Raw genomic sequence first — 8,145 nt, forward strand, 5'->3', positions numbered from 1 at the left:
CTTGATGAGTTCTTAGAGGTGTGCTCTACAGTCAAATTCCAAAACCTCCTTGAAGATGCCCTAAAGTTACTCCTATTCCCATTTTCCCTAAAGGACAAAACCAAACACTAGCTCCATTCCCTAGATTTAGTTACGATTTCTACATGGGCGGGGATGCAGCAGGAATTTCTAAAAAAATTCTTCCCCTTTGGCCGGACTAATAGCCTTAGAAGAGCCATTACTAGTTTCTCCCAATTAGAGGGCGAACAATTTCATGAAGCATGGGAGGGACTCAAGGAATTACTTAGGAAGTGCCCCCACCATGCTGTCCCGAAATGGCAATTAGTCCAGTGCTTTTATGATGGCCTCCATGACCGATATAGGCAGATGGTAGACTCCTCTTGTGGTGGAACATTTATGCACAAGAATGAGACAGACGGATGGTATCTTTTTGAAACCCTTAGTGAGAATTCCCAACATCATACTTCGGGCTCTCGGACTGAGATTCTATGCATAGGCCAACCAAAGAAGGGTGGTCTCTATGAGATCAAACCAACTGTAGAGATGACTACTAAGGTTGATATGTTGTCCAAGAAATTGGACTATTTGATGTCTATAGGGCAGCATCCTATGTCCCCTTTCCCAATGAGTTTCCCTCCACCCAATCAGACTGAAGCTTGTGCCCTATGTGCTAGCCCTAGTCACTATGTGACGAACTATCCTTCGGCTACACAATACCCTGAGTTTGTTTAGGAACAGGTGCAAATGGCTCAAAGTTTCCCTACACAGGGTAATGATCCCTTTTTCAATACTTATAACCCGGGATGGCGAAACCACCCAAACTTTTCATGGAGAAACTCAATACCTAATAACCCTCCAAACCCACCATATAGGCCACCATTTAATGTTCAAACGAATACCTATATGGGTGCACAGCCACCATATCCTCAACCCCAACAAAATGAATCCTTTGAGGAAAAGGTGCTAAAAGCATTAAGTGGACTCGAGCAGAACACACAACTGCTTCACTCACATACTCAGTCCATTAATAAGATAGAGAACCAACTGGGTCAGCTAGCCAATGCTATAAGTAGGAGGGAGGAACCCAAATAGTTAAATGGGTCGAGGGAAAGAGCAAGTCCAGTTGGTCACAGTCTTAAGGAGCGGCACAAGGGTGGAAAAACTTGATGCACCCTTAGCCACTAATGGGGCACTGCCCACTACTTCTCAAGGTCAGGGAGAGGCTGAGTCAACCCGAGAGAAATCCAATGGTGATGAAGACACACATGGTTCCATTGCTGAAACACCACCTGTGAAACCCATTCATCAGTTCCCAAGGAGGGGGTTGCACATTCCTATTGTCGAGGGACCATCACCTGATTCTTACATTCCAAAGGTCCCTTTTCCCCAAGCACTTCAGACACCATCTTACCCCCATCTGGATAAAAAGGGTGCAAAGATGCGAGAGATGATAGACTTGTTCCAACAAGTTCACATCAATCTCCCCCTTTTGGATGCTATCAAGCAAGTTCCTGCTTACGCTAAATTTTTAAAAGACCTCTGCACCCAAAAGCGTAAGTTGAGAACTCAAATCCCTAAGACCGTCCATTTGACTGAACAGGTTAGTTCGGTAATTTCTAGCTACTTACCCCCTAAGCTTAAGGACCCAGGTGCGTCTCTTATTTCTTGCATCATTGGAGATCTCTCTATAAGTAGGGCACAACTTGATTTAGGGGCTAGTGTGAATATTTTGCCTAGTTCAGTCAATGACAGTTTTGGTTTAGGATATTTGAAACCCACTGAGTTCATCCTTCAGTTGGCTTATATTTCAGTCAAGACACCTCGTGGTTTGTTAGAGGATGTTTTAGTGAAGGTGAAAGAATTCTACTTTCTTGTGGACTTCCTTGTCCTGGATATGGATACAACCACCACAGCCAAGCTTTCCCTTATCATTTTAGGTCCCCCCCTTCTTAGCTATTGCGAATGCTTGCATAAATTGTAGATCGGGTGCCATCGACATCTCTTTTGGGAATAAGAAGCTTCGGCTCATCATCTTCAATGCATCCCTAGGTTCCATTCGAGAGAAAGAGTGTTTTGTGTTGGATTTATCAGAAGAAGTTGTGGTTGATCACACTTCTCACATGCTTATTGATGATCCTTTGCAGCACTATATAATGTTTGGAGATGAGTCTGAGGCATACACTAAAGAGGTGCACACTTTGCTAGATTCCTCACTCTCTTTAGAACAACCACCTTGGATAGTTAGGTTTGAGCCGCTCCCCCCTTTGATTACATCTCCCCAACCTTCTTCTAAACCAACTCCTTGGTATGATTTGATCCTTAACCCTCCATAAGCTTTCCGGTTGTCTGGCAGAAGATGTAAAACTTAGCGCTCTATGGGAGGCAACCCACTATTTTTTTTTATTTAGTACTTTTGTTTTTGTGTTTGTTTATTTTTGTTATTTTAGGTAGCTGCTACCGATTGCTAGATGCACTGTTTTGCTGTATATTGTTGATTTCTGGTACACTCCTTCCTTTATCTCTATTTTATTCTTCTACATGCATTGAGGACACTGCATACTTTAAGTATGGGGGGGGGTGTGAGACCGAGTGACAGACTTTTATTTTTTGGCTTTTGGTAAGTTTTACATGTCTCTCTGTTACTTTGATGCGAAACACGGGAGAGAGAGACTTAGGAACCCTATCTAAAGTAATGAAAACCATGTTGAGAGGACAGTAGCTAGTATGTATCCTAAGGTGGGTTTTAACTCAGACAGCCCCATCTTGTCGAAGGGACAGACCACTTGGTTGTCCTGTGTTTCTTTAAGCTTTTGGTTAGGAGCTGAGACCAAGTTTAGTTTTGGCATGACATAAAAAAAGAAAATCATGAGAGTTTAGTTCTATTGCTTCAACTTAGTAACCCGGGCATCTAGGCCACAAGCCCGGAGTCTCGCGTAAAAAGGTTAGGGTGACTAGTTAGGTTATTATTACTAGTATTCTTGAATCCAGTTCGGGCTTATAGCCTTTTTGGTTCGAGTGAGTAAGCCTGAGGAGTGTTTCACACTCAATCCCCTAAAGCCATCTGGCTTGGAAGTGGTTGGCTTAAAGCTCGTTACATGAGCCTTCTAGAAAGCTTAAAAGACCAGAACATTGCACGGATCTGAGAATCACAATATTTAAAAAAAAAAAGAAAAAAAAAAGAAAAAAATAAAAGTAAGGGTTGAATTCCTTAGAGCTAGACAGGGCACTCCGCCTCAGGAATCGAGGTGACTTGATCGACACTCCTTGGGGTGAAACCTTTAAAAAAGAACTCTAGCATCACTATCCTTGTGGATATATATAAGAAACAAAGCTACCAAGTAGCTCGAGTGTCTTGTGTAGTGACCCTGTATGGAATTTGAGGAACAGTAGTGGAGTACCAAATCGAGTTTATAATTTTTATTTTTTAAAAAAAAAAAGAAGAATGTCATTGCCTTGGTACAATTATATGGTCAAAAATGCTCCAAAGCTTAAAGTCCTTGGTGCCCTCAACGTCATGAGTGGTCTTACCTTAAGTAAGGTGGTGTTTGGAAGATATGGGGAGATTCCCTAATTAGGATGTGTACCTGTTGCTAGAATCAATACTGGGTTATAAGAGTTCAAGTGTGGGGGTACCTTTGTCTTCTTGATCTTGAGTAGGGCATCTTAATTTTGGGTTTGGTGTGTGTTTCTTACCCATTGTCAAAATTTAAACTTGCAATCATGAATTTTGTGTGTATATTCCCTACAAACACTCACGAGACAAAACTCGTCCACTAGGGGTAACCCAGGGGTTTAAAGGCTTGTTGAACATGCTAAGTGCAACCGTGATTCCAACGAAAGTGAGTTAGGTTTTTTTTGTTTTCTTTATTTTCTTTTAGCTCGAGGACTAGCAAAATCTAAGTGTGGGGGTATTTGATGAGCACATTTATGTGTGAAATTATTCCATTTAATTCTGCATTTTTATCTGCTTAGAATGGAGCTACCTTGGGTATTTTTTGTCTTTTTCAGGGTACAGGGGTATTTTATGTGATTTCATGCTATTCTGGACTATCAGGCATCATATCTTCTAATTTACACGTAAAGTGGTCTAGTTTCTTTTCATGGTTATAAAGAGGGCTGAATTCTGAGCAAGATGGACGTGTTGCATTAAAAGTAGGCATCAGTTTTGAAGCCCATACATGTGATTATTCTTTTTTGGCCAAAAAGTGAGTTAAAATACAAGCTTGAGCCCAGAACCAAGGAAGGATTTGATGCAATCTAGGCACCAGTCTGATCGACTCACATGTGATCAAGGGCGAGATGGGAAGAAGTTTCACTGAAGACCCAAGGGCATGATCATAATTTCGTAAAATTAAGAAATTTTCAGAAGATATCCGATATTGGGTTCATACAGTCCAGAATATTAATTGGAGCAACTTTAATTCTCGAGTTGGGTCCACCCGGGGTCAGGAAGGAGAGAGATTCTAAAAAAGAGAATTTTAATCAAATTGATAATTTAGATTAAATTCTCTCTCCTCCCTAATATCTCTCTCTCTCATCTACTACGGTTCTATCTCTCTATCTCTCCAACTTCAATTCTCTCTCTCTCTCTCTCTCTCTCCCTCTCCCTCCCCCTCTCAAATCCCTCACGGGTCCCACTATTCCTAATTCTATTCCACTTCTCTCTCTCTCTCCTCTTATATCTCTTCTTTCCAAATCCCTCACGGATTCTCTATCTCCCTCATTCTCTCTGTCTCATGCTTTCTTTTTCTTTTTTTTATTATTAAATTTTTTTTTTAAAAACCAAGTATAAAACACCCACGGATTCCATTCCAATCCATCAGACCATGCTCTTGCTTCTTCTCTCTATTTTCTTCTTTCTTCTTTTATTTTTGTTTTTGGATTTTGGGTTCGGCAAGGGGAGGAGGATCACCGTTCCATTAGCTTCATCGCCATGGATCATGGTCACCATTGCTGCCCTTTGTATCTTAGCACCATGATTGGCTAAGTTCCCTCTGTCTTTAGGTGTAGATGAACTAATGGTGTTTGCTATTGAAAATTCAGGTTTGCATTCTAGATTGTTTGATGCTGAGACCTCATTCCTGTTTGGATGATTTTAATTGGTATATTTATTTGGAAAATTCTGTTTCTGTGATTCATTATTTTTCATTCAAGCAATGGTATTTTGTTCTTATGTGGTTGTACCGATGATGGATTATAGTTGAACGAACTAAGCGTGCCAAGCCCTATAAGCGAAGGATGATAGTACTCATCAAGATAGTCCATACCTAGGAGGAACCCTACATTCTGTGGTATTATTGGACCTGTGGTTATAATAAACTAAAGTATGCAACCGAATTGAATAGCAACCCATTGGGAATTCGAACCCTAAACATAGTCTTCTCCCGTATATGCATATCGTTGTTAACTTAGATTTGTTTCTTTTGTTCTTAGTTTAAAAATCAGATTTATTGCAATTTAATTTTCATCACTTTCATCTAATCATCTTAGTAATTTAGCCTTCCAGTTCCCCGTAGATCGACCCCTTGCTACTTGCTAGATTAATTTAGGGTTTTATTTTTGATCAGTTAACGACACGATCAAATTTTGGTGCCGTTGCCAGGGAACCAAAGCACGGTTGCTAAGAGTGATTGAGTTGTTTTGTATTACTTTGTTTTAGCTTTAATTTCATAATTCCAGAATTTTTATTTTTATTTTTAATCTCTTTATTAGGTTAATTTTAGTATACCTAATGTTCTCTTTGTTTGTGCAGGAAGCTGAGTAGATCGGGTAGGACAAGCCGTTCGTTTAGTAAAGTTTTTAATTCCTAGACTTTATGTAATTAGGGCTATTTTATGTAAATTTTTTTTAATTCCAGCATTAGATTGGGTGTTTAGGTTTAATTTTAATTCTCCCAGCCCCTTAAGATCATATGTGTAACCGTTCATCAGGGGCAGCACGTGGAATTGCGCAACTGCCAACACCAAGTATGTATTTTGTTAATTTTAAATTAGTTAATTTTTTTTTTACTTTTTAGTTCTGATTTTTATTTTTTATTGCGTTTTTTTAAAATTTATTTAGCACGTTTTAATTTCTGTTTAATTAAGCACGTTCAACTTGTGGTGTGTTTCATGCATGGTCGGAGTTCTTTGCACTCCAACCTGACTTCCCTTGACCTAGAAATAGAGCAATCTGTACATAAGGATAAGGATAATAGTAATAAACTGGGTGACGAAAACCAGCCAGGAAGACCGCTGAGTGAGCACTTCACTCCAATTGCCTATACCCCTGCATCTTACATTCAATTGCCTGCCATTCAGGCTGCTTAATATGAGATCAAGTCCAGCGTTATACAGATGTTACCATCCTATTATGGACTTGCTAATGAGGAGCCTTACAAGCATCTTGAGGAATTCTTAGAGGTGTGCTCTACAGTCAAATTCCAAAACCTCCCTGAAGATGCCATAAAGTTACTCCTATTCCCATTTTCCCTAAAGGACAAAGCCAAACACTGGCACCATTCCCTAGATTCAGTTAGGATTTCTACATGGGCGGGGATGCAGCAGGAATTTTAAAAAAAATTCTTCCCCATTGGCCGAACTAATAGCCTTAAAAGAGCCATTACTAGTTTCTCCCAATTAGAGGGCGAACAATTTCATGAAGCGTGGGAGAGACTCAAGGAATTACTTAGGAAGTGCCCCCACCATGCTGTCCCGAAATGGCAGTTAGTCCAGTGCTTTTATGATGGCCTCCATGACCGATATAGGTAGATGGTAGACTCCTCTTGTGGTGGAACATTTATGCACAAGAATGAGACAGACGCATGGGATCTTTTTGAAACCCTTAGTGAGAATTCCCAAGATCATGCTTCGGGCTCTCGGACTGAGATTCCACACATAGGGCAATCAAAGAAGGGTGGTCTCTATGAGATCAAACCAACTATAGAGATGACTACTATGGTTGATATGTTGTCCAAGAAATTAGACTATTTGATGTCTATAGGGCAGCATCCTATGTCCCCTTTCCCAATGAGTTTCCCTCCACCCAATCAGATTGAATGTCACACCCCAAACCACCCCCTGGGAGGATTAGGTAGGTGACCCGAATTGCATAACGACAATCCGCCAAATCTGATGGATTTAGAAGTAGTTAATACATTCACGGTCCCACATTCATCACTTTACCACAAATAAGATCAGAGTGTTGCAGAGAAACTACAATTATAATAACAAAAGAGAAAGCGTAGCGATACGGGAATTGATGGTGATATATATACATAAGTTCTAAAACATTTCCCAGTACAACCCACAAACTGAAAAAGTAAAGCTGACAAAAAACAAAAGCCAAAAAAAAATGGATACATATATATACAGGGTGAGATAACTCAACCCCAAAAAGGAAGAAAAGCTAAAATTGCACCACAAGCAAGACGGGGACAAACTCCTAACAAAAACAAAAACGAGTCTCTAAGACAAAAAGCATCAAGTGCACTCCTCACTGGTCTTCATCAATGAGCACCGATAATGCACGCATCATCGGCACGACCTCCGTCGGGGTCCACCAATATCATCATAACAATTAGGGCTCTCCTCCTCGTAATGAGCTGCCATGCTACAGCGACATCCACCTGCAGAATCATCTAGAAGAAAGACATATATAACAATGTGTGAGCCCCACTGAGCTCGTGAGCAAAACATATCATCACGCATGCACATGCAACCACAATCCACATGATCCTACATGATATGCAAGTCTAGATTATTTATTAGCCACCTAACAATACAACTAAGTCAAGTTAGTGCTACTACAATCCCCAATACATGTATCCCTGGTGTGGGCTTGGTTATCTTTTCCCGCGATACACCTATTGGGTTGTCGGAGAGGACCAGCCGGCTCCAGCATCTCCCTACCCAGGTCAGCTTGACCGTCCCTCTGGATTGAACTAGTGAGGTAATCGACTCAATATAATTCCACCAAACTGGTGCATAATTTTTATATGTGGCATATAGCCAAAAATTCACCTTTCGGTGCTTCCCAAGCTTGTAGCCCAAGGCTGCCAGACAAATTTGCCTTAGGGCATCCCAGTAGTGCTGAGGCTTCCCGGCGTAAATGCCTCTGGGGTTTTATGGTAGTCCTCACAGTCATCCAACACCTTAACCCCTATTG

At 40.7% G+C, this 8,145-nt stretch overlaps 2 non-coding genes across 2 annotated transcripts; both read right to left on the reverse strand.

The window, feature by feature from the left end:
- Positions 1-201: 201 nt before the first annotated feature.
- Positions 202-308, reverse strand: LOC122641197. Its single transcript, XR_006329846.1, has one exon. It is a non-coding gene; the product is annotated as a small nucleolar RNA R71 (small nucleolar RNA).
- A 6,276-nt stretch (positions 309-6,584) lies between these two features.
- Positions 6,585-6,691, reverse strand: LOC122641199. Its single transcript, XR_006329848.1, has one exon. It is a non-coding gene; the product is annotated as a small nucleolar RNA R71 (small nucleolar RNA).
- Positions 6,692-8,145: the final 1,454 nt, after the last annotated feature.

Source organism: Telopea speciosissima, chromosome 9, assembly GCF_018873765.1.
Source record: "Telopea speciosissima isolate NSW1024214 ecotype Mountain lineage chromosome 9, Tspe_v1, whole genome shotgun sequence".
NCBI classification, from domain to species: Eukaryota; Viridiplantae; Streptophyta; class Magnoliopsida; order Proteales; family Proteaceae; genus Telopea; species Telopea speciosissima.